Here is an 18,743-nt window from a genome sequence, read left to right on the forward strand (position 1 = left end):
AGAGGGAGCAATACTTGAAGCTGTGACTTCAGAATTGTAGACAAATGCCTTAACCACTCAGCTACCCCACCGGGGTTCTAATTAGGCTGCAACTTTAATTTCTTAAGCATTTGGGAGTACCTGCCAAAAAAAACTGGACAGTGCAAGTCATTGTCATTTCCAGAATCCTTTCTGCATACTCAATATCATCAGCCATCCCCATGTACAATCTGGTCCCAATCACCTGCTGTGGAGACCTCACCACGTCCCTCATATGTCGGTGCTAGGAAGGAGGGGGGTTGACATCCTGCTGTAAATGTAAGAACACTGACACCATTAACTGTATTCAATCACCATATCAATTTCATAATGAGTACTTGCACTGCACATCTCCTATGAGGAAGCACTTGCTATTTGCTTGGCTACATCCTATAGAACCCTAGAGAGGTTCCCAGATATTTACAGATGCCTTCTTTAATATCAAGCAAAAATGCATCGGTTCCCTAGGAACAGGTATATCCAGTCATCCCTGAATAACAGGGACCCAATAAAATACACCTAGATGAGAATGACCAGCCCCTGGGTAAGTATTGGCCACATCCATGTCCACGTACTTTGTAAGCTTATCCACCCATGGAAGCTCACAGTTCCCTGCCATACCCTGTGCTGCAGTGTGCCAGACCAAATAATCTCCATGCCCAGCTTTTCATTCGTGCAGCTCCATTGGCTTCCACAAAACTGCACTGATGTAAAGCTGGTTCACCTCAGGGAAAATCAGTCTCTATATTGACACCCCCTTATTAACTCCCAATTACAATGGGGCAATATACTTAAGTAAAAGTATTATTCCTAATAGCTTTCAGTGGGGGGGGGGGGGGGGAGATAGCAAAAAAGGAATTAGTATAATAAAAAGCACACTGTTGGCCACATCACTATTTCTTGATTTCCCTTGTTCTCCTACTCCTTTTTTGTTTGTTAGGAAGAAGTTATTACCCTTAAAAAATAGGCATAGACAAGGACAGAAAGCAGGGCAAAGCAATAACTCAGCATTAAAGTTGGTTATTACTTATTCTAGGAACCGTCCTGTTTTTGTGTGGACAGCCTTGAATTCTGCCATATTAGCTAGCGCTGTGGAACTGCAGTCAGCTGTGGGCCTGGAATCATCGTGTGGGTAGTGTTTATGGGCAGCCAGAGAAGATTCAGGACCATTTACAATTTTCTCCCTAAAGAGGGAGATTTGCCAAGAGCATCAAGCATCTTGACAATTCAGGTGCTTACATCCCATTGAAAGTCAATTGGCTTTAGGAGATTTTTGACAGTCTGCTTCACTACGCCTCTAAAGTTCAATCCTGTGACCTTAATTCTAGGGGGAAAAAACATTGATGTCAGTGGCAATTAGAAATATAGTATGGGCTGCTGGTTAGCAGTGCTGTATTATTCATGCGTGTTTTAATACATAAAGAACTTGTATGCATATTTATCTATAGTAAAAAGTAGCAAAGGAGTCCAGGATGTTAAGCTTCCTACATGAGGCTTTTCCCCTGAAAAGCTTGATATTTAAGCCAGTGTACAGTTTTACAAAGTATCAGTCAATATTTTGTTATGAGAGAACTTACTGCTTCATCTTCTACAGGCCAGAATTTCTTCAGACTCTGAAGGAATTGGAGTGCATGAGGATCTAATACAGTAGGTAAGTTGATTTTAGTTCTCTCTCATCTCTAACTTTTATTACTTTGCAGACTGGTATTGACAAAGCTGCAGATTTTACTTTCCATTACCCTAGTACAAATCTAGACTAAAGCCAGTGACCTCATATGAATTAATGGCTTTACATGGGCATAATTGAATATGGAATTTTAGCCAGAGTGGTTTTCAGAATGAAAGTACAGAGACAACATTATTATTATGACTATACTTGCTTTTAGTCCTTGATCATAAACATGAAGCGATCAACACAAGAAAAATGGTTTCAGCCCGGTCTGTTGTTGAAATAAATTAAAGCAAAAATATTTTTTTATGAAAAAGGATAAACTGAGCAGCACTTATCTCATGGCTGCTCAGAAGATCCACTGTAATTGATGCACTGTAACCACACTGAGAGTAATAACTATCCCTTTGGATACAGTAATGCTGCCGATGAGGTTAAACTACTTAACAGCACAGTTTGTCCTTTCCACCCTTTCCTACTTCCCCTGTCAGCTTGTGAATCAGACATGCAGTGCTGAGAACAATGTATCCAAGCATGTAGCCAGAAGATAAATGAGAGACTGGAGTAAGGGTGGAGTTTTATATTGTGCTGGTTGTTGAGATCTACAGTCTAGGGCAGCTGTTTATAATTTAAAGTTGTTTAGAGTTTAGTGTTTTGCCTCATGGTCATGGAACAAAGCCACAGTCAAGCTGAAAACTCCCTTAACCTGCCACGTGTGTCTCTGTTGGGATCCAGAGTAACAGTGGAGAATAATGTGAAAGGATTAAATGTAATCATGATATGTGGATCTAAACATGGCTTGTGGTGGTATCAGACACTGTGAAAACAATAAGTGTATAGGTTGTAGTGATGAGAAGTTCTCTGGTTCTCTGGCTTCCAGGTGGATTCCCTGTTATATCACTCAAGCAGATGAATTATGGGAGAATTTATTTCCTTTGACAGAGTCTGGCAAATAAAGCTGAATTGAAACTCATGGTGGAAGTTTCTTAGAACACAATACAGGTTGAACCTCTGAAATCCTGGGCGCTCTGGTCCAGAAACATCCGTGGCCCAGCTGGACCATGGATGTTGCCGGACTAGAGATCACTGGCAGCCCGGAGTGGGGGGCCAGCTGGGAGTTCAGCAGCTGGGAGTCCTGGCCAGGCCTGTGGCACGGGAGCCGGTAGTGGCCAAGGAGCCCCAGCCAGGGCTGGGAAGCCTGCTGGAATGGAAGCGGAAGCCAGTGGCTGATTCTGGCAGCCAGGAGTGGGCCAAAAACCCGGAGGGGGACCCAGGAGCAGGGGCTGGCAGCCAGCAGGGGAGCAATGACCTCTGTTGGTTCAGCAAACTCCCTGGTTTGAGACCACTCAGGTCCCAAGAGTGCTAAACTAGGGAGGTCCAACCTATGCAACGATGGAAAGGTAAATTGCTTTTAGTTTGGCTTAAAGTCTGTTAGTAAATTTAGTGTAATGGCATCAGTGCTCATTTCTTGTAATATGGAAATAGTCACAGTCCTAACTGAGAAAATGTCCTCTGCAGGGGCTCAGGGGCTTGGGAAGTCAGGGAGCAGGAAAGTGGCGACATGCAGAGGAGGCAGGTGACCCTTTATTGTATGCACAAGAGATGAGATCTGTTATGGAGAGGACTTCTTGTGTGTGAATCTTCAGAACAGGACTTGGTACATCATTGTTCATTTATCTGTAATATGCAGAATATGTTGGTACGTTATGGACAGATTCTTGCTTTGAAGGTCTCAGATCATAGAATCATAGAACACTAGAACTGGAAGGGACCTTGAGAGGTCATCAACTCCAGTCCCCTGCCCTCGTGGCAAAACCCAGTACTGTCTAGTCCATCCCTGATAGATGTCTATCTAACCTGCTCTTAAATAGCTCCACAGATGGAGATTCTGCAACCTCCCTAGGCACTTTATTCCAGTGTTTAACCACCCTGACAGTTACGAAGTTTTTCCTAAACCTCCCTTTGTGCACTTTAAGCCCATTGCTTCTTGTCCTATCCTCAGAGGCCAAGGAGAACAATTTTTCTCCCTCCTCCTTGTGACACTCTTTTTAGTTACCTGAAAACGGCTATCATGTCCCCTCTCAGTCTTCTCCTTTTCTGAACTAAACAAGCTCAATTCTTTCAGTCTTCCTTCATAGGTCATGTTCTCTAGACCTTTAATCATGCTTGTTGCTCTTCTCTGGACCTTCTCCAATTTCTCCATATCTTTCTTGAAATGCGGTACCCAGAAATGGACACAATACTACAATTGAGGCTTGATCAGCGCAGAGTAGAGCGGAAGAATGACTTCTCATGTCTTGCTCACAACACTCCTATTAATGTATCCCAGAATCATATTTACTTTTTTTGCAAGAGCATCACACTGTTGACTCATATTTAGCTTGTGGTCCACTATGACCCCTAGATACCTTTCTGCCGTCTCCTTCCTAGACAATCGCTTCCCATTCTGTATGTGTGAAACTGATTGTTCATTCTTAAGTGGAGTACTTTGCATTTGTCCTTATTAAACTTCACCCTATTTTCCTTAGATCATTTCTCCAGTTTGTCCAGATCATTTTGAATTATGACCCTATCCTCCAAAGCAGTTACAACTCCTCCCAGCTTGGTATCATCTGCAAACTAGAGATCTGATCTTTCTCTCACTGGGGTTAAAATAAGGGAAAGTCAGAGGAACACAAATAAACGCAGAGGGCAATTCTCCTTCTTTTCAGCATAGCTTATACCACCACCACCTCCTTGCCTGTTGTGATGATTAACTCCCTGTCATTTCATTCTGCTTTAACCACTGGCCATGTGGCTTGCATGGAACCAAGGGGACAAGAGGAACAGAAGGAGCCAGATTAATTCAGGCCCTTGAAGAGATAGGAGAAGGAATATGAATTTAATGCAAGTGTGGTGAGAGGATTGTCAATCCTTGCCACGGTCCTAGAAAACAAGGAAATTTTCTGGTGTGTTCTTTTTTTATAGCAAAGAACATAAGAGCATTGGAGCTGCTGAATAAGTTAAACTGTGTTGTTGACACTAATGATGCACAGCTGCAGTTTCAAAATCTGATCCATTGTGGGGGAATAACTCAAACACCATGAAAGTCAATGGCACTTTGTTTTATTTAAATATATATAATGGAGTAGAAGATCCTTCTTTGCCCTATGGCTTCTTATTTCAGAAATTGATAGGGGAAAAGAACTCCCCTAAGGCACATTCTGCTGGGCCTTGTTTTCATTTATGTATTATCTTTCAAATGCCAGTGGCCTTTTTCTCTGTTAAAGCAATGATTTATCCTGAATAACTGCGAACACTTAAAGGTACAGTACATAGAAGTAGAGAGGTTTTAGTCTTAATTTTGCTGCTTTGGTTTTATTCTTTCTTATATCATTTTGATATTACTTACACAGTGGCTGTCCCAAAAAACTCTTTAGCAGTGTTACTATAGCAGTTCAGATCCTGTGCTATGAGTGTTGCTCCTCCTGGAGCTGAACTGGTCAGAGCAATGGTGGGAATTAAAGAAAACCAAAACAAACCATAGTGAATATGAAGCCTTTGAAAATGAGGCCATTTGTGTTCAGTTACTGATGTTTTGCTCCTGTCACTGGGATGCTGTAATATGAGATAACTGAGTAAGATGGTGGTAAAATTAACACACTAGTATATATGCAGTAAATACTGAAGACTGGAAGCTCTGGATTTTTGTTTGTTTGTTTGTTCATTTTTTTTAAGTTTATAATGCACTGCCCAATGTCTCATTTTTCTTCCTGGTTTTATAGCAGCCACACATTTTTAATGTTGATTGTTCCTACTGTCTATAAAATATGTTCAACTTAACTAATTGGTTAGAATTCTCCCCAGGTCATCAATATCTAGGTGTTCCTCTAACCTGACCTGAGGGAAAAGTAACCCAGCATTAGTTTGGGATAACTCTACAAACACGATAAAAGCATATAGCCATGAGCAAACATCTACTCCAGAGTACACTGGGAAGTGCCCTTTGCCTCAGTTTCTCACTTTCCGGTGAGAAAGTCTGACAACAAATGTTCCTTTGACACGTTACTCCCCTCTTCCTTCACCACAACCCACTCACAGTTGGTGGTTGTTAGTGAGCAAAGACCCAGAGTTCAGATTTAGACACATGGCTCCACCTCTCACACCTGAAAAGGAGGGAAGGGTGTCACGCAATGCCACTGCTGCCGCCTCTGCTCATTGGCTGCTCTGCCACTGTTATCGCATCTGCTATGAGATGGACTTCACGTGAAGTGGCAAAGTGTCAAAGTTTAGAGGAAAAGAGCAATGGAAGTTCCTGTAAACTACTCTATCCCCTCTAATCAATTCATAACAGAGTAATCAAATCTCTCTCCTAAATAGCCAAGATAACATTTATCTTTTTTTGATCATTTTCTTTTTGCATGTTAGTAACTGGGGAGATATTTGTGAGTGATGGAAAAGTAAATGCCTTTGTTGCGTCAGGAGCTGGAGGTCAGAGTCTGGTGAGGCTGGGCTGTGGGGCTGTGGCCAGATGGGAGCCACACACACATGTCACAGCAGGAGCAGGGCTGGGTCACCCAGAAGAGGGGCAGCTGAGGACAAACCACAATGGCCAGATGGTGGGGTTGCAGCCAGACCGCCGCAGTCGGATGGAGGCAGCTGATGCCGCCAGCCCCTTTCAGTAGCCCACCTGGGAGTGCACACACTCCTCCCACACACCCCCAGCTGGCCTCTTTAGACCTGCCTGCCTCCTGAGTGGAGCACCCAATTGGGTTCTTGTTGGACCTCCCCAGCCGGCAAGAACCGCGTGTATGGTGCAGACTAAAACTAACTGGATTTAAAAAAAGAATTAGATAAGTTCATACAGGATAGGTCCATCAAAGGCTATTAGCCAAAATGGCAGGGATGAAACCTCATGTTCTGCATGTTCCTAAGCTTCTGACTGTCAGATACTAGAAAGGACGACTGGGCATAGATTGCTCGGCCATTGCCCTATTATGTTTATTCCCTTTAAGTAGGTGGCATTGGTCACTATCCCAACTGGCATAAAGTCAGTACCTCCAGCTTCTACACAAAGTACCTACTATGCCAACCCTGTTGTAGGTGATAGAACATGCACAGGTGCTGGAAGTTGGGGTGCTGCAGCGCCCCCTGGCTTGAAGTGGATTTCATTCTATATAGTTTCCAGTTCAGTTCAACAGCTCTCGGCACCCTCACTATAAAAATTCCAGCACCTCTGGGGACATGGACAGGAGGGAAGATGCATGCACATAACTGTTATGTGGCCTCTTCAGAAGCCTATCAACTGGCTGATATCGAAGCAGCTAGAAAACCAAGGGATGAGTTACAGCTCTCTGATTATATCTCAACATGCTGTGTTCCTATTGTTTTGGTTGGATCTAAAATTGAAAGAGGTGTAGTTTCTCATTCCAGCTTATAAGAAGGTGGGGTCTTGTGATATTAGCCCTATGGAAGTAGATGGTGCCCCCTGCCCCCCACGCCCAAGGAGGGATTTTTTTAAATTCAAACTCAAAGCCAATTCTGGCAGGTTTACTTAATTTCCAATTAGAGTGAACTGAACTGCAGGCTTTAAGTCAAATAAACAACAATGAATGTGCTAGTTCTCTTCTGTATTGCTTCTTTTCCTGTGTCTCTTGTCTTTTTATTTTTCTCTCATTTTAGCCTTATTAGTCTCTTAAGTGCATCATGCAGGCCCTCCAGAGGGAATATCCTGCATAGCACAGCATACGTATGGATTATTGGGACTTGAGTAATCCTTGAAGATTTCAGTTCACCCTAGAGATTCATTATCAGGCTCAGGTTCTAAAGAACACAACTCCCAGAAGATTGCCGGCTTCCTTCTCTGTGCCCCATTTCCAGGTTTTGTATCTGTACGATATGTAGAGCTTGTTTAACAGGTTTATGTAGGACAAATGGGAAAAATACAAGAATATCAAATCTCTGATATGGTCTTCAGATTTCTGCTTGTATCTCAGCCACTCTGTGTATATTGTGCTGTGATTGGTTCAGAGAGTGGCAGAAAGTTATCCATGTCAAAAGGTAATACCTAAAGGAACATTATTTCTTGCCGATATCTTTCAGGAGATAAAGGATTACTGAAACCTACAGTCAGAATATGGCAGTTGAAAATTAGACATGAAGAGAAAGCAAAGCCCACCTCATTCTCACAGTTTTTCATATCCAACAAAGATAATGTGACATTTTAAAAACCTGTAGACTATTTTTTTAAATTTTTTGTTGGTGAAATTTGAACTTTAAATGGAAAATGTTGTGTCCCTTATATGGTGGTTCAGATCCTAACCGTATGTATGCTTGTACTTTTTTCCATGTGTGAGCATCTAATTTGCCCTGCAGTGGAGTACTTAATACTATTCCTCCATTATCTGCCTATAACTATAGATAGATATGGGGTAGAAGAAAGAGAGCTTGTGAAATATACTGTTTTTTGAGATCTTTCACCACTTCAAATATATTGTTTAACTATATACCTTGAGATGAAATATCCTGGACTGTGTTGATCTTAGTATTGTTTTTCACAGTGCATCCCTCCCTGCAACCATCTCTGCTAAATAGCAAATAAAGATTTCCTTCAGAATTTTCACAAGTTAATACTTCAGTAATAATGAATCAGAGGCATTGTATTACTGGGGTTTACTGCATACCAATGGTGTCCTAGGAGGTGCCAAGCTAGCTTCCTTCAACCTGAAAATTCTCTAGTACTTTAGGGTGAGTCTACCCTACAGAGAAGATCAAAGCTGCCGCTGTCAGTCATCCAGGATTTGAATTAGCGGGTCTAGTGAAGACAGCTAATTCGAACTGAGAGGGGGCACACCAGTTGATGCTGGTAGTCCTGCTTACACAAGGAGTAAGGGATGTCGAAGGGAGAGTGTTCTGCCTTTGACTTCCTGCAGTGTGGAAGGAGCCAAAAGTCGAGTTAGTGTACTTCCACTTCAGCTATGCAATTAACATAGCTGAAGTTGCATATCTTAATTCAACCTTATCCCGTAGAGTAGACACACCCCTAGAAAATACATACTTGAAGAGTCCTATTGCAATTGTGTGGAAGAAAACAAGCCTTCACTCTGCGTTGTGTTTAAGCAACAAGTTGCCAGAGGCAGTTTATTCGAGCAATATTGCAAGGGAAGATATCCATAAGCGGATCTTCAAATACAAAACAATTAAAAGCCAATATATATATATATACCTTTCTATTACATATAAAATTAAACAATTACTTCCCTGCCCACTCAGTTCCCATAGGACACTGTCTTATCTCAAGGCTCTCACTGAGGTAAGCATTCCACTCTTATCAATATGGGAGAGACAGAAAGGCGAACACAGCGTCTCTTCTGGCTCTCGCGTTAGCAGGAGTCAGAGTGACCCAGACTCTTGCTCTGCTACTGACAAACCCTGAAATGGTCACCCAAATCCCCTTTCCCTTAGTCCTGCTTCCACAATTGTAAAATGGAAGGTAAAAAAAAATAGAGTTTGGAGAGACTTGAGCATTTATTTAGGATTGTGGCAATAACACAATTACTGGCATATTCAGCAAACTAGTTCTGCAGCCATTCTTTAAGGTGTTGTACTGAAAAGATAGTCAAAACAATTTGGCTTCCTAAGCTTCAGCTACTGAAGTTATGATCATTCCTAGCTTAGCAGAAATGCTGCACAGGGAATGAATAGTTTGAGCCACATTTGCCAGGTAAAATAAGTGTCTATATGGTCTCTCAATATACAAAATGCATAGGCTGCTGAGAAGCATACCAGTTTATGTACCATGTGCGGGATAAAGTAGAAATGGAATTCCAAATAACATTTCACGTTCCTCTGTAGTAAGCCACTAGAGAGATTTTAAATGCTTGGCTGGCTTCAGAATGAAGCCTTTTTACAGATGATTTCACACCAGTAGTTAAAGTAATATTTGTCTACCATAGCTAGAGTCCTATTTCACAACAGGCCTTGTGCTACTGGGATGTGGTGGCGAAAGGGACATCTCCTTCCACAAACTATCTTCAAGTAACCCAAAATTAGTGTCAGAAGGATGAAAAATATATAAAAAGTTATCCAATGTGAAGCAGCAGAACAGCAGTTGTTGAAGTTTAAGCAGATTTGGGGAAAGGTATCCTAGCACCGACAGCTGAGGATCATATCAATTCGTTGATTATAGACACTGCTTAAATAAACACGTTTTTCTTCTTAAAATCTTGATTCCCTTTACACACAGTCAGTCTTGTTATCTAGAATGTTGCAGGAAAATCAATGAATTTGGGGTGGTTTTTTCTAAAACTATAACTGGCCTAGGAGTCAGTCAGTCATTGTCTTAAATTTTGAATATTGTTTATATTACCTAGGAACCCTAGTCATTGAACATTGCCCCATTGTGCGAAGTGCTGTATAAACACCGGACAAAAACAGTCCATGCCTGCCCCAGAGAGCTTATCTGAGTCCCTCTCTGATCTGGTTTCATTCCCTTTTGCAAGCACTAGAAGGGGGATTAATTCAAGAGCCTCTCTTCTGTAAAAATCTGCTTTTTGAGCTGTGAGGAGGAGTCTAGGATGCCGTCTTCCTATCCCATGGAAGAATTGATCCTGCTCTCAATTAAAAAAAATCAAACAAAACCAACCTAGTCAAGACAAGACAAGACACTCTACTGAACCAAACTGATGAGGAGAGAGTGAAAGAACAAACCACGTGTGACAAATGCACAGTTACATTCCTTAGCACATCATTGCAAGGAGCTCAGATGCTACTTATGAACCTTAAAACAGAACAGAATGAATTGATTTCTTGGGGGTAGGATCAAGCCCACATGAGGGGTAATGTTTCTCACAGATGATAGGCAGCAAGGTCTGCATCTCTGTAAGAAAGAACAGGTCTGTGAGGTGAGGCTTTTTGCATCTTCAGAAAGAATGTTTGACTTCAGGCTAGGAAACCCAGTGGGGTGAGCTCTGCTATCCTGCCTGTGTTGCTGCAGATCTAATCTGCATTTCTTTTGACTGACACCTGCTGTCTCTGACTGCTGGAACCAGCTTTCTCCAGGTGAATGTGTTAGGTGTCAGTAATGATACCCAGCACAGAATATTTCTCTCTTAATGCATGTTCTTCCTGCTATTTGACAGCGCTGGGTATCAGTAGAGAGTGACCTTAGAGAGCAACATTTGTCTGAGGATCCAGACTCTCCTGGTGCAAGGGCATATTAGGATAGGAGGATTTTGATCAGGTCTACTATGCCATCATTTTGCCATAGGTTTGCTTTCAAGGGAAAATAAAAACACCAATGCTTGGTACATTTCCAGCTTTTGTGGATAAAGGGTAATGCTAGAAGCATAGGCCAGAGTTTGTTAGCTATAGCAGGCTTCCATGATCAGTGTATCTGGGAAGTGTGAGAGATTAACAGAAGCAAATTATTTTCTTGTGTTTGTTCTTACTTTAATGTGCATTTTAACTTGCTTACAATTAGTTAATTAGCACTCAAATCCCTAAAGCTTCCGTGGCTGCTGAAACTGGCTTTTCCCTTCTAGCTTCAGTCTTCATTATGGGAACTTTGCCTTTGAATTTCCCTATGGCTGGGATTGAAGTCCCTTTCAATGACTTCTTGAACAAAGAGCCGTGCTACAGGCTGGCTATACGTAAATATGCAGTTTATGTACCATGTTTTTCAAAAGCACTTTCCCGTTTCTGAGAGAGGTTCCCATGTGAGCTTCAAAGGCTGGAGATGCTGTCGCTTCTCCATGGCACCTCTTGCTTTTGAAGACTTTGAAGTAACTATGGGAGCTGCTCTAAGAAAAAGAGAGTGGCATTTTTTTAAAATATACATTTTAATTATACGTAAAGCATGCCTAGGTTTAAAGGCTGCCTTTTACAGTCACCAGTTTCTCTCAGCCAAGGTTGCAGACACAAGTAGTTTAAAAGTTTTCAGCAGAGGCTGAAATCAAATGTTTTGCTTTTAATTGACATAGGAGATTAGAGCAGTAAGAGCTCTATTGCTTTTTAGTTCACTGCCATCACATCTATTTGAGAAACAGAAGGAACACTCCACATCTGTAGATACTGAGAAATAGTACACTCTGCATGCTGGGATTCCATCCTGTCTCTCTCCTAGGTGAGGTGTTCTGGTATCTGGTGTTTAATTGGGGAGGGGGAGAAGGCGGTACCTCTAAAAAAAAGAAATTACAAGGAAATTCTGAAAATTTCCCAATTTTCACTCAGGAATAACATACTGTGATCAGCTAGCATATCCACCTCACATGTGCTGTAACCCAGTAGACACACACTGGATAGAGTTCCAACTTGACCCTTTCCTGTTGTTTCCTTAATACTTAGCTTAAATAACGTCAGCCTGAACTTGGCTTTTTCTAAGATTGTTTTTCTGGAGGATAGGTCAGTGAGTCAAAGGATACTAATGCTGCTGGTTGGAGATAATGTACTGTTCCAATGAATTCCAGACCTTCTCTTCCCCAGCACTATGCCCTCACAAAGTAGCACTGATAATAAGACGACACAGCCTTGTTGTATTTAAGTTTAATAGATGCTACAAGCAATATACAGATGCACTGACTCCCCTTTAAATTGCATTTTCCATTGATGCTGTGTGGTACTTCATTCTTCTGTATTATCGACCCTGTTTTACAAATGCAGTACAGCACTCATGTTTTTTATCTTCAAATGAAAATCCTTTTAAAAAAGAAAAATGGTTGCAGTGCCCAAGTGCTGACTTTTAGTAAGTACATAAAAATAGTTATGTATGAAATGCAGTAAGGTGAGTATGCTGAGAGCTACTTTTAAAGTATGTAACAATCTAAAATATATTTAAAGCTAAGTCTCACCCTGTTATTGGCATAAGATGGTAAATCCCATTGCCAGTACAGAAACTATTCTTGTTCCACTCTTCTCTTGAGCAGAAGTGACAAATTGTGTCAAGTGGAACCAAATTATGTTGGAAAAATTAAGAGATCATTAATATTCAAAAGCTTCAGGTTAGTCTGTACAGGATAAACTTAAATAATAACCAATTGTCTGGTAGCACTGTATAGACTAACAAAACACGTAGATGGTATCATGAGCTTTTGTGGGCACAGAAGTGGGCTGTGCCCACAAAAGCTCATGATACCATCTACATGTTTTGTTAGTCTATAAAGTGCTACTAGACCATTTGTTGTTCTTTAAGTTTATTAATATTCAAGTTACTCAAGACCATATTATTTCTGGCAAGTGGGTTTTATGGAAAGTGAGTGCTAGTCTATCTACAAGAAATAATACTCACTTAAAAGGTTTTGATTTTAATTGTATCTTTTACATGGCTACATAGGATTCCATAGAGGATAACTTTTGAGTTTTTAACATGAAAAATACTTCTAAAAATATCCACTATGGTCAAGCCAAAAGAGACTAATATTTGGGAATCACATAGCACTATAAATACATTTGCTGGTTGGAGGTTTTGTTTGTTTGCTTTTTGTGTGTGTATGTGTGTATTTGTTGTTGTTTTTTTAACTACAGAAAGTATATGCTTGTTGTACAAAATGAGTTGTGGGGTTTATTCTATTTTAGTTTTGGTAAAAAGCCACCTTACTCATTGAACATATTCTGCCTTCAACCTTTTTGTCTAACCTGCTGCCTGCAATTATGTAGATGAGATTGAATGGAGCCCAGAGCTCTTATTCTTCTCCACCAACCATCCACTTTCCCCCCTCTACTTCCTTGTTTCATTATTGTGGACAATACCAGTATTCTATGTACCTGTCACTCAGGCTAGTAAGCTGGGTGCCATCTTTGACTCAGGTCTCTAAGTCCTCCCTTCCAGGTTATGCCAAAGTCCTGCTCAGACTTTTCGCATAACATCTCCAACATATGTTCTTTTCTACCCATTCACATAGCTCATCTGCTTGCACTTCTATTACTGCAACATCCTTCTCTTTGGCCTTGACAAATGCAATCTTTCCCCATTCATATGCATCAGAATGCTGATGGATCATTTTCCTAGCTCATTGCTTTGACCACATCACTCTTTGCATCCCTTCACTGTTCTCTCTTTATTGTAGCAAACAAGCTAATTTTCTTCACATGAAAGCTGTCCCCATCGTAGAAAGCTATCATCTCTCCGTACTGAAAGGTTAGCCTCTTCCTCAGATCAGCCTATGATGTCAGCCTCCATTGGCCATTTGTTACATTTTCAAACCTGTGTTTTCTGTCATGGTCCCCCTCGGGATCATCCTGAAAAATGAATTCCTTGTCCTCCTTTTAAAACCATCCTGAGATCAGTCTATATTGTTGGCTAATGTTGTCTTATTCTTTGCCTGTACTCCCCTATCAGTCTGTTTTGAGGTCCTCTGTTTCTTATTGTAGGCTGTTGGCTCTTTGAAGTAGGGACAATCCTTTTTTCGTCTTTTGTTTCAGCAAGTGGTAGAGTCCCTTTCCTTTGCTTGTACACCTAGATGCTGTGGTAATATAAAGAATAACGGACAACATTTTCTGCAGCATCAAACTCCATTCAGACACAGCGGAGAGAGGGGAGGCGGGGAACTCACTGGGGCTTCTGTTTCTGTGCTGTCTAGTCCTTGTGTAGGTTAATGAAGCGGAAGCGTCTCACCCTGACAAAGTCGTCCCTCTGGCAGGATGAAAAGGGACTGCTGGCGCAGGAAGCGCTCACACCACCTCTGCCAGCATTGCTGCCATGTAAACTTCTCCATCACAGAAAGTATTTTCCAGTGGCTGGTTTTGGACTGTGCCATTTGAGCCACACAAAGTGGAGTTAGCAGACCAAAGATGCTGCCAAAAGGGACCTTCTCTGATTCTGGAAACAAAAGTGTGCCAAGATAGAGGTTCCTTAGCCAAGCAGCAAAGCAGGTATTGTTCTATCTAATCTGTCTTGGCTGGCTGGAACTGATATTGCTCTCATCGCCAAGTTATTCAGCAGACATCAAGCCTGCACAATGCAGGAGAAGGCAAAATACCTTCCTTGGCACTGTGTACAGCATGTTTACCTGAAGTAGTTTCTATACTTGAATAGCTGTAGCATGCACTCACTGCAGCCCTACATTTTCATGTGATCTGGTAGAGCTGATCAAAAATCAGAATTTTTATCCCAAGGGAAGGAAACGCTCACCAGTTTCCTGCGTCTTCCATTTTTGGCATGCAGGCAGCCAAAATGAGAATTGCTTCCTTCTTTTCTGGCATGCCCACTCAAGGCAGCTTTGATTTTGTTCAAAGTCTTATTAATGCAACAGTAGAAACCCATACTTTTGCATTGGTTTACTGTAGCTGCTGCCCACAGCTGCTGTTATAGCTTCATTAAAAAAAACTCTATTCCTAAAGGATGGCCAAGCTGCCTTCCCAGTGCAAATCAGTGTGTTGCTGTATTATTTTTGAGCACATGGATCAGACAGGGACATCTCTTAGGAGAGGGTCTATTAATAGAGATACTCTATGTTCTAGTCGGGAGGAGAGGTTGGAAGATGATAAAGTATGGGTAAGATTTAATGAGAAACAATCAAACGAAAAAGTGTCTAACACATCAGGAAATGGCAGACAGATAAACACATTTTTTAAGTGTTTATACACAAACACTGGAAGTCTAAATAATAAGATGGGTGAACTAGAGTGCCTCATATTAAAAGGAGGATATTGATATAATAGGCATCACAGAAATTTAGCGGAATGAGGACAGTCAATGGGTTACAAACATACCCGGGTACAAAATATATCAGAAGAACCAAACAGATCATGCTGGTGGGGGAGTGGCTCTGTACATGATAGAAAATATAGAATCAAATAAAGTAAAAATCTTAAATGAACCAAAATGTTCCACAGAATCTCTATGGGTAGTAATCCCATGTTCTAATAACAAGGATATAGCCATAGGGATATATTACTGACCACCTGCCCAGAATAGTGATAGTGACTATGAAATGCTAAGGGAGATTAGAGAGGCTATCAAAATAAAAAAATCAATAATGGTGGGTGATTTCAGCTCTCCCCATATTGACTATGTACACATCACCTCAGGGCAGGATGCAGAGATAAAATTTCTTGATACCTTAAATGACTACTTAGAGCATCTGGTTCTGGAATCCACAAGGGGAGGGTTTAGTCCTAAGTGGAGCACAGGATCTGGTCCAAGAAGTCAATATAACTGGACTGCTTAGAAATAGTGATCATAATGTAATACAACTTAATAGCCCTGTGGTGGGAAAAACACCTCAGCAGCCCAACACTATGGCACTGAATTTCAGAAAGGGGAACTACACAAAAATGAGGAGGTTGATTAAACAGAAATTAAAAGGTAGAGTGACTAAAGTAAAGCTGCATGAAAACTTTTCAAAGACGCCATAATAGAGGCTCAACTTAAATATATACCCCATATTAAAAAACACAGTAAGGACGAGTATACACAGCAATACTTAATTCAAAATAAGCTACGCAGTTTGAGCTACGTCAATTGCATAACTTATTTGGAAATAGCTTCTTTCAAAATTGGGAGCATCTAAACAGCACTTACTTCAAAATAGAGCACTCTTCCTCTGAAATCCCTTACTCCTCCTGCAATGAGGGTTATAGGAGCCAGAATAAGAAGTCCTCCAGCTTGACATATTTTTACATTAATTCAAAATAACTTCCAGCTGTATAGACATGGACTAAGTTATTTCTAAATAATGTTGCTATGCAGACATACCCTAAGAGAACCAAAAAAGGGCCAGTGTGGAGAGTGAAGTAGTGAGAGATAAAAAGACAGTTTAAAAAGTGGAAGTTAAATCCTAGTGAGGAAAATAGAAAGGAACATAAACTCTGTCAAATTAAGTGTAAAATATAAGAAAAGTAAAAAAGGAGTTTGAAGAACAGCTAGCCAAAACCCCAAAAAGCAATAGCAATATGTTTTTTTAAGTACATCAGAAGCAGGAAGTCTGCTAAATAACCAGTGCGATGATTGAGATGCTAAAGAAGCACTCAAACATGATAAATTCATTGTGGAGAAACTAAATGAATTATTTGCATCCATCTTCACAGCTGAGGATATTAGGGAGATTCCTAAACCTGAACAATTCTTTTTAGGTGACATATCTGAGGAATTGTCCCAGACAGAGGTGTCACTAGAGGAGGCTTTTGAACAAATTGACAAACTTCACAGTAACATGTCACCAGCACCAGATGACATTCACCCAAGAGTTCTGATAGAACTCAAATGTGAAATTGCGGAACTATTAACTGTGGTTTGTAACCTAGCCTTTAAATGAGCTGCTGTACCTAATGATTAGAAGTTAGCTAACAGGATGCCAATATTTAAAAAGGGCTCTAAAGGTGATCCTGGCAAATACAGACCAGTAAGTCTAATGCCAGTACCGGGCAAATTAGTTGAAACCATAGTAAAGAATAAAATTCGCAGACACATAGAGGAACATAATTTGTTGGGGGAAAGTCAACATGGTTTCTGTAAAGTGAAATCATGCCTTACTAATCTACTACAGTTCTTTGAGGGTGACAACAAACATGGACAAGGAGAATCCAGTGAATATAGTGTATTTAGATTTCCAGAAAGCCTTTGACAAGGTCCCTCACCAAAGGCTCTTAAGTCAAGTAAGTTGTCATGAGATGAGAGGGAAGGTCCTCTCATGGATTGATAACTGGTTAAAAGACAGGAAAAAAAGGGTAGGAATAAATGGTCAGTTTTCAGAATGGAGGAAATTAACTAGCAGTGTCCCCTGAGAGTCTGTACTGGGACCAATCCCATTAAACTTATTTATAAATGATCTGGAGAAAGGGGTAAACAGTGAGGTGGCAAAACTTGCAGATGATACTAAACTGCTCAAGATGGTTAAGACCAAAGCAGCCTGTGAAGTGCTTAAAGAAGATCTCACCAAACTAAGTGATTGGGCAACAAAACAGCAAATAAAATTTAATGTTGATAAATGTAAAGTAATGCACCATTGGAACAAATAATGCCAATTATACATACAATATGATGGGGACTAATTTATTATAACTACTCAAGAGAGAGATCTTGGACTCATTTTGGAAAGTTTTCTGAAAACATTCACTCAATGTGCAGTGGCAATCAAAAAAAAAACAATCTGAGGAATCATTTAAAAAGGGATAGAGAATAAGACAGAGAATATCTTATTGCCTTTATATAAAATCATAGTATGCCCACATTTTGCATACTGCATACAGATGTAGTCACCTCATCTTAAAAAAAAAGATGTATTGGCACTAGAAAAGGGCAACTAACTTGATTAGGGGTTTGGAACCCTTAGGAAGAGAGATTTAAAAGACTGGGACTTTTCAGCTTAGAAAAGAGGTGACTAAGGAGAATATTATAGAGGTCTTATAAAATCATGACTGGTATGGAAAAAGTGAATACGGAAAAGTTATTTACTTGTTCCTATAACATAAGAACTAGGAGTCACCAAATGAAATTTATAGGTAGCAGGTTTAAAACAAACAAAAGGAAGGTTTTCTTCACACAGAGCACAATCAACCTGTGGAATTCCTTGCCAAAGGATGTTGTGAAGATCCAGACTTTATCAGGATTCAAAAAAGAACTAGATAAATTCATGGAGGTTAGGTCATCGATGGCTATTAGCCAGGATGGGTAGGAATGGGGTCCCTAGCTTCTGTTTGTCAGAGGCTAGAAGTGGATGACAGGAGAGGGATCACATGATGATTCCCTTTTCTGTTCACTCCCCCTCTGAGGCATCTGGTATTGACCACTGTTGGAAGACAGGATAGTAGGCTAAATGAACCTTTAGTCTGACACACTATGGCCATTCTAATGTTCTTACATAACTAGACAGAATGCAATAATTTAGCATCCAGAATACCACTCACATTCATTTTGATAGTGTTAATTTCATATCTAGGATTTTACCACTTCAACATGTTGCATTTTTATGTCAGTTTTTCTACTCCAGAAATAGATGCTTGATACTATGTAACCTGTATGTAAAATATTTGCTATTATAATCTGAAATGTAAATATTTAAAACAGTTTTGAAGAACAGTAACTTGTATCTTCTAAAGATACGTTAACTCATAAATATTTTAGTCTGGCTTAGCAATAGCA

The 18,743-nt window shown here is 40.5% G+C and overlaps 1 protein-coding gene across 3 annotated transcripts in view; it reads left to right on the top strand.

Annotated features, from left to right (window-relative positions):
* LOC102455363 (poly(rC)-binding protein 3-like) overlaps nucleotides 1-18,743 on the top strand; it is a 685,006-nt gene that overhangs the window by 263,114 nt on the left and 403,149 nt on the right. For all 3 annotated transcript variants that reach the window (XM_075921613.1, XM_075921612.1, XM_075921614.1), the window contains exon 2: nucleotides 1,613-1,669. The gene's annotated coding sequence lies outside the window, so the exon portion shown is untranslated. The remainder of the gene's footprint in view (nucleotides 1-1,612; nucleotides 1,670-18,743) is intronic.

The sequence above is a fragment of the Pelodiscus sinensis genome, chromosome 2 (genome assembly GCF_049634645.1).
Source record: "Pelodiscus sinensis isolate JC-2024 chromosome 2, ASM4963464v1, whole genome shotgun sequence".
NCBI classification, from domain to species: domain Eukaryota; kingdom Metazoa; phylum Chordata; order Testudines; family Trionychidae; genus Pelodiscus; species Pelodiscus sinensis.